Source organism: Procambarus clarkii, chromosome 2 (assembly GCF_040958095.1).
Source record: "Procambarus clarkii isolate CNS0578487 chromosome 2, FALCON_Pclarkii_2.0, whole genome shotgun sequence".
Classification (NCBI taxonomy): Eukaryota; Metazoa; Arthropoda; class Malacostraca; order Decapoda; family Cambaridae; genus Procambarus; species Procambarus clarkii.
The window spans coordinates 41,521,431-41,530,513 of NC_091151.1; the positions used below are offsets into that span (position 1 = coordinate 41,521,431).

Here is a 9,083-nt window from a genome sequence, read left to right on the forward strand (position 1 = left end):
AATATTTAAGATTAATATTGAATATTGAAGAATAATTATTCAATATTATTATTCAATATTATTCCTCAATATTATTCTTTAATATAGAAGAATAATATTCAATATTGAAGAATAATATTCAATATTGTTCTTCAATATTCAATATTGTTCTTCAATATTAAAGAATAATATTCAATATTGAAGAATAATATTGAATATTGAAGAATAATATTGATATTGAAGAATAATATTGAATATTGAAGAATAATATTGAATATTGAAGAATACGCAACAATACTACTCGAATAGTATTGAACAATACTACTCAATATTCATGTTTATTAAATAATCAATACAGATTCGTCAACAATATATGTCATTTTACTGCCAAGGTAAAATCACACAATGATTACGAAACTACATTTTATTACCTACTAACACATTTATTGCTAGCCACGCCTACAAACCACTCCAGTCATCACAAGACATGCATCGCCTGTTAACGACAGCATACATGTCTCAACCTCTTACTTTTCGGGTATATCAGACCCATGTTAAAACATTATCGGCTTCCTCAAGCAATCTCAATATGTACATCAATGTCATTTACCATACGCCGCTTCAATACTCAAGTATGGAAGACAAACTTCATACCTTTTACATACATATCAGTCAATCTTCCCTTCACAACCTGCCAATTGCAACATTTCACATGACCCCCCCCCCCCACACTCATGACACTAATCAAGATAATCATAATTTCTCACTTATAAACTACGTAGCTCATTATCAACAGGGTACAAAGACGCGTGGATAGGCTGCCCGGCTAAGTACAATATAACTATGAACCGCATACCACCTCCGTTATTCGATTCAAATCAAAACCCATATATGCTATTCACAATTTAAACTAATAATGCTTCCCATATTTCTTTTATTTCAAAACAATATCAAACGATGGCACAAAACCGGCAACGCTATGTACCACCAACAAATGTGCGGGATATTCAGAGCCTGCTACTTATCACAAAGGACACCAATACTATAACAAACACGCATCACCCGAACCGATATCACAACTATCACAGTCACCAAGATTATTATCTAGACAAGCGACCGCGGGGGACGGTCGGAAACCAAGACACACGCTCGTCCTCCAAGTCAGGACATTCAACAAGTATATGCACAACTGTAAGAGGGACAACGCAATTCGCACAATAAGGAGCAGGGCGGCGCTCCATTAAGTGACCATGGGTTAAGCGAGTATGCCAAACCCGCAGCCCAGCCAAACCAGTTTCCCACCCCCACTTACGGGGTAGGGGGGGGGGAGACACTACGTTTGAGAGCACGCAGCTTGTTACCAACCGCAGACGAACAACCCTGCCAACGGGGAAGAATGAATAACAGGATAAAAAAAAATTCGGATAAGGAATACCTTTACGGGAGATGGGACAAAAACCGATAGCGCCCTTAGCGGCAGCATCCGCACGCTCATTGAAAGACACCAATATGGCTGCGAACCAATCAAAACTACCCATTTCAATTTACTAGAAATAACATACAGAAAATGTTTAATCTCAACGAACGTTTAAGGATGACGATGGACATCCTTAAACGACCCTACAGCCATCATGACACTACGACAGTCAACTACAAACCACAACGAGGAATGAGAAACCCACACACGGAGACACTAGCATAAAGTTCTCCCGTAAAGACGCTACCCTCTGAAGGGAGGCGACACACAACTACGGTCAGGAAAACAACAGTACCTCACACCCTCCGCAGACTTAGACCCTTCCCTGAAGATGGAAATAGAGTGGGACTGCGAAGTACTAATACAAGTCAAGGACCTACAAAACTTGACAAAGGGTACACTCCACAGAGGCAAGGAACGAACAAAATGACGAGAAACCTTAAAACTATAAACACAATCATGTAAGCAACATAACACGTCCGAAAGTGGGAGGTGGTGAAGAGCAACACGAACCGCACCACGGCTAAAAGTTAAACCACCACACAGCAACGATCTTCCAAGGATCGTGCAAGATACCGAACACAGTAGCGATCACAGCGCTCCTGGAGAGACACGAAGCCACTGTCAACATACAACCTGACGACGACTCACACGAAAGCGACCACAACCGAGGCGTAACCCACTATGGTCGAAACCATCAACACGGCGAAGAGTATTGCCAGACAAGTAAGCACGGCAACCATACTCGAGCTTAGACAGGACGACAGAGGAATGTAAAGCAAGCACAGTCACGCTATCCCTCGTCATCTTATCAAACTATCTTTAGACACCACCTTACATCTAAGCTACGTCACTCATACATATTAGTGCTGCAACCCATCATCAAAATTCACATGGACAGCACATTAATAATAACTATAACACTATCATACATAGTACATGTCTAACATTAAAGTTTAATTATGGGGCTGTTACATTTAACTCGACCATTGATTCTCCTAGTTTTATCTTCACACTTCTAAAAACCCAGTTAAATTTGCTATACAACTTATGTATCAATGATTTGCTTCTTTTATTTTACACATTTTATTATGTGAAAAAAGAACATTAATACATTTCAAACAGACTTTTGTTTTTATTTCTTAACTATCAATATAGGTATAGGTTAAGTATGATGACCAGACCACACTATCAGGACGGACAGAAACGTCCTCGTCCATTCACATTCTAGTGTGTGGTCTGCTGCTCATACTTTAGCCACGTTATTGTGACTCAGCCCCTCCATAGGTTTAGTAGTACATATAATTACAAACAAATAACATCCTATTCTTCAATAAAAAAACATCCTATTCTTCAATAAAAAAAACATGGTTACCTTACGTTTTTTTTTCCTTTTCTGGTCAACTCAATTATTAACAACATTTCAAACTACGATTTAATACCAACTGTAAATAACTACAATCCATTATTGTCATATATAGTACATATTTCCACTTATTGCGCACTTAGTTTTCGAGTACGCCTTTTAGTATTGTCCAACACAAAACTGCCTCACTTGTACACTACTATTTATGCATTACTGCTAACATGACTGTCAGTACATCTTTCACAATGACGTCCTTACAACACCACAAATGCATTCGACATTATCAATATATTCTGTTTTAACATTATATTATAGAACCACACACCGATTACTTCTCCTTTGCTCGTGTATACAAATATGCGTTTTACAATACGACATGCTAACTAACATTTACTCTACATCTTTCCATAACATTCATTTCACACCTTTTCCAAAACTTCACGCATCCCTTCTTTAACCATCCACGCATTTTGGCCCCTCTATCTCTTCCCAACACTGTTTCACGAAATAAGTATTAAGGCAACAAAACACACATTCTTCCACCCTCAATACGACTATATTATTATCTCGTCTTTAAATGCAACACTCAATTTCCACTTCCAGGTACCAAATGCCATTGTAACACTTATCGATTCAGGAACCCCCCTTCTCTTTTTTGTCCAGTCTTCGTATCGGTCAATCTTAACTCCTTTCAGTTATTCACGGTGTGGGTCGCGTCATCCCTCTCTTCAACAAATCATTCTTGCACTTCACCCTCTGGTTCCGTTGTACGTCAAAGTCCGCTGGCTCCGATTCCCTCTACCAATCAACCTTCTCCATTACCATCATCTCGCAATTCTAAAAAACATAATATAGGTATTTATTGCCTTTCCCATTTCCAATAACATACATAAATTATGATTCAAATTTACTCATACAATTATCACACTAACCTGTTTTTACCATTTATATTTCTTTACTCTTACAATAAATTAACTACATTCACATCCCCTTTACATTTTAATCATATTCCAAAACAATAATTCAAATTTTTCCCCTTCATTATCTATTGTACTCATTTATGATTCAACAATTCTCCAATATTATATTTACATCTATATATTTTTTCCATTCATTCACAAGACATGTACTGCCCTCTATGAGCACAGTAACGACGCTCTTAGCCCACTAACCCCACCCACATTTCTCCTTGTAATTCTACATTATACACACACAACTTTAATAACTATTCAATACCAACTGCATAGCTAACAACAATCAAACTATATGATCAACGACTCTGCACTACAATAAACATTTCCAACAATTTTTAACATTATTTCGTACCTTCTATGCAAGACGTCAACTTTATTCAACAATTGCACGTCTGTCCATAAAGTACCTACACACCATGTTATCCACGTCAAAGGTACTCAAGCCTCTCACCTGCGAAAGTACATTTTATTCAACATTATCAACATTCATATAAACATTACTTATCAACATGAGTATATCTATTACAACCACACCTTCCAAAACTACAGGGGGGGGGGGGAACACCACTATCAACAAATTTTAAAGGCGACGCGCGAACTCAGGCCATAGACTATCGACAGTTATTCACTAGTCTTAATAAGCAGTTTCCGGAACCAACACCATCCTCCAACAAAACGCCATTTTTATACTTAAGTGTTTGCTTTGCCCGAGTCATTCAATGGTGTAAGCCTGTTTGGTTTTAAATCAAAACCTTCAGAGATGGTTGTAACAGAACCAAGGAGCACCACACCATAAATACAGTTTTTATATAAAAAGAGTACGACTTAATCTAAACTATAAATGCTCTACAAATCAAGGGACCCAGTATGTCGAATCACCTTCCAAACCATGTTAAAGACTGTACCCCTCTCAACCAGTTTAACAAAAACGAAGCTATACCTAATAAATTCTCTGGAACCTACCTTACCACACTATTGTCAACCCATGTCTTAAACAACGCTGTTTGTCGACCTAATTGTATTTGTCATGCTTTTTCACCAATGTTCCCCCATTTTTATCTCATTGTTTATGCTCAATTAGTATCGAGAACAAAAACATGAGTTAAATGACTAAACCTTAAGTTTTTCATGCCCCCAAACGCTTTCCGTACGTGCCTTTAGGCATTTTATGTACTAGCCCTATCTATAAATCCATCATTCTTGTAAAATCTCTTATGTACCTTACCTAAATAAACATTATTATATTATATGAAAGCACTCACCATCCAAGCCATAATATGCCTGTAGTGATCAAAGTCAAACTTATTTAACCACCTCAATGTCAAAATTACACCATCCCCATCCAATTGCGTTATTCTCAACCAACACCTATTTAACCAATTCCATTGCCCGCAATCTATTTTTATTTTTTCACCAAAATCGGACCAATTACCTTCCTAAACGGCTTATCGTCACGTAAATTTACTTACCTAGACCTCTAATGGGTTACGCCTCAATATACACGACTGCGTTACACGTCATTCCTAATTCCGGTATAATTGCCTTACTGGCCACGTTATGAACTAAAACATTTTACGTCCTTACATTATGAACCTTTCGCAGTCTTTACATGCTCTCAATATGCCTACTCATCCCGTCTATTATATTTACACTTTACTTCCTACTGTGTGTTTTGCAGCCAGTTCTCCCTCCAACATGACTAATTAAACTTAACTTATTTAGTCAACGTCATCGTTGTCAAACGTACTAAATGCTTATATCCCAAAACTACCACCAACACTGACGATTTTCATTTCAACTTAATTCTTTTTTCTAAACATCAACACCAATTACTGCAAAACTAGCTTCCTGTCACATCAAACACCTTCAATGTTGTGGAAGTTGTATCAACTACTCTTCGCCGCCTCAAAGTGATTGAAACCCACACAAAATTAACCCTCACCTTTAGTCTGTAGTAAGGGTGCGCGAACCTAAAACCTATCCCCACGAAAATTATACAGAAGCCTATTCATACTTACGGCCAAGTATTCACCAATAGTGAAGTTGACGGGTATCGCTGTCTTCCACACATCCTGGCAATCTGTCCCGGTATTACCTGCAACATGGCAACAGTTACCGGATGCTACCAATATAAATGGTTACTTCATCCCTATACCCTACCTTTAAGTGGAACCTCTAGTTACTTTACTGAAACAAATTACTGATGTACCGGCTCATTTAAAATATCCATTTTTAACCCATAGATCACACCTGGATAGTCTACTGGTTGGGAACTGATCTGTGGGTTCCCACCCTCTGAGCAGCTAATACTACTAACCACTTTAGTCGACTACATATTTAGTATGTGCTCCTCCAGTTTTAAATTTCAAGCCTTAGGGGTTCTTCTATAAACATTTAAGGGCTTAGTACGGTATACTAACAAAATATTACCAAACCTCTACTGAAACTAGGTATTACACAAGTAGCATATCTACCTCAACCGGGACATCCGCCGCCACCACCACCTTCTGCTCACCACGGTCTGACTTGAATCATCGCTCCACCACAGAGTCCTCACCATCGAGTCATTTCACGCGATACGTCATCTTCACACTTACCTCCTTCACTAACAACACCGCTGAAAACAATGAATACATTACAATTCTGCACGTAACTAACATTTATACATTTATTGTAGTAATGATTCTACGTCACCACTAAAATTAATATCACCGTGTGTGTGTGTATATATATATATATATATATATATATATATCCTCCCACAAGAGGATAAGGCACATGTAATAAATATATATTTTTGACCCTATGTATTCGCGTTTTGACGGTGTACAAAGTGAGTGTAAGCTAGGGGTGTGTCAGCCCTAGCGACCCCAAAGGGTAACGGGGTACCAGCTCAGAGTAACAACACGCCCTAACACTAACTTGTACACCACTACTATGCGAATACTAGGGTCAAAATAACGTTCCGTGTCTCCCCACCCACCACGTCGACTCAACAGCCAATCACCTTTCTCATTTTCAGTTGACGTCACATTCTCGCAACCTGTACTCTCATTGGTCCGCTCCACCGAATTCGATAATCTAGTAATTAATGGCATTTCTTTATTGAAACTGAAATATATACACCAAAATGTATACCCAATGTATGAGAAACATACATGTACCAAATGTATGAGAAAACAATGTTTTACATTACACTCAAATTATAACTTTTCATTACTTATTATTAAATAATTATTATTATAAAGATTAAATAATAAAAATACTTATTCAAGCTGTAACTACAGTACAACACAGTACAGTACAGTATACTACAGTACAATTCCGTACGATACATTACAGTACTGTAGAGTATAGTTCCGTACGGTACAATACAGTACACTCCTATACATTACAATACAGTACAGTACCGTACACTCAAACTTCGTTATTTGCATTTCAATTGTACCAACGGCATCACCATTATCATTTTTTCTACTTAATTCACTGTTTCCTGAATGTAACAACGCGTAATAAACACCAAATTTCACGTGAGATGGACAGGGAGCAGATTGCTGTAATGGCGCTGTATGGCAACTGACGCTAGTTTCACTAACCACCATTGTTATTCCATTATTACCTTTACAACCGTTCATTTCCCTCCCTAAACAACACCAATGTATATTTATATGCGTGATTTAACCCATAGATACACACTCCAACTAGTAATAACGATTAGATTTAACATGCAATCAAAAAGTCTTTTACACATTTACGCAAAAGCAATCAAATAGTCTTTTGCACATTTACGCAAAGTCATCAGTCATTTTGAATAATAAAGATCTTGCGCGTTACACTTTGATCATTTCAACTCTTGTGAGTCGTTTTTTACACAATGACGTTATCTTATGCTATGTTAAGCTAAGCTAAGCAAGCTAGGCTACACTGGACTAGGCTACGGTAAGCTAGGTAAGCTTAGATACAGTATCATAAAGTACAGGGTACAGTGCAGGGTACAATACAGTACAGTGCAGTACAGAACAGTACCGTACAGTACAGGGTACAGTGCAGTACAGAACAGTACCGTACAATACAGTACAGTACCGTTCAGTACAGTACAATACACCATAGGATAGTGCGTTACATTACAGTACAGTGCAATAGAGGGTACAGTACAGGATACAATACATTACATTTCAGTACAGGGTGCAGTACAAAACTGTATTATACTATATAGTACAGTACTATATACTACAGAACTGTACACCATAGTACATACTATATACTACAGTATAGATACGTATTGTACTGTACTGTACCGTACAGTACAGTTCAGTACAGTATAGTTCAATACAGTATAGGACAGTCCAGTAAATTACAGTGCAGTACAGGGTACAGTGCAGGTTACAATACACTACATTTTAGTACAGGGTATAGCACATTACAGTACAGTAAACTATAGTAGAGTAGTGGGGGAGAGGGGGGAGTATGGAGGAGAGTGGGGGAAAGTGGGGCAATATGGGGGAGAGTGGGGGATTTACAGGTTTACGAGTCCTGCGCGCTATCCACCAGGCAATCAGGCCCCCCGTGCAGGGTACAGAGTACATGTTGGGTAACAGATTATGTGGGGGTACACAGTACATGTGGGGGGTACAGAGTACATGTAGGTGGTACAGAGTACAGTACAAACAACATTAAACTTGACCCAGACACCATCTTTATGAATGACATTCAAGCTGCAGATAGTATAACGGATATTTAATAACACAAACTCTGAAGACTTTGAAAGAGAAATGGACAATATGCCCATGCACTCAGCTCCTGGCCCTGACTCATGGAATTCTATATTCATAAAGAAATGTAAAGTACCAGTGACTCGAGCAATCACCGTAATATTGAGAACATTCCTACATACAGGGGAGATACCAGCAGCACTTAAATCTGCAGATATACCTCCTTTGCACAAGGGGGTGCGTAAAGCCTTGGCAAACAATTATAGCCCAGTTGCACTAACATCACACATAACAGTTTTTGAAAGAATGATTAGGAATCAAATTTCTAGTTTTATGCAAAATAATGAGTTACATAACCCAGGACAACATGGATTTAGAGCGGGAACATCCTGTCTGTCACAGTTACTCAACCACTATGACAAAATCACAAAATTTTCTTCTCTAGAAGAAAAGAAAAATGCAGATGTAGTATACACAGACTTTGCAAAGGCATTCGACAAATGTGATCATGGAGTGATTGCACACAAAATGACCTCAATGGCAATAACTGGTAAAGTACGACGCTGGATACTCAA

At 38.2% G+C, this 9,083-nt stretch overlaps 1 long non-coding RNA gene across 2 annotated transcripts; it reads right to left on the bottom strand.

Annotated features, from left to right (window-relative positions):
- Positions 1–2,219: 2,219 nt before the first annotated feature.
- On the bottom strand, positions 2,220–6,747 carry LOC138364874 (uncharacterized). Of its 2 annotated transcripts, XR_011228533.1 has the most exons (5): positions 6,719–6,733; positions 6,271–6,413; positions 5,815–5,891; positions 4,149–4,247; positions 2,220–3,659 (listed from the first exon to the last, which is right to left on the bottom strand). It is a non-coding gene; the product is annotated as an uncharacterized lncRNA (long non-coding RNA). The 2 variants fall into 2 exon arrangements; XR_011228532.1 differs by having other exon boundaries at positions 6,271–6,747.
- Between the last annotated feature and the right edge of the window lie 2,336 nt (positions 6,748–9,083).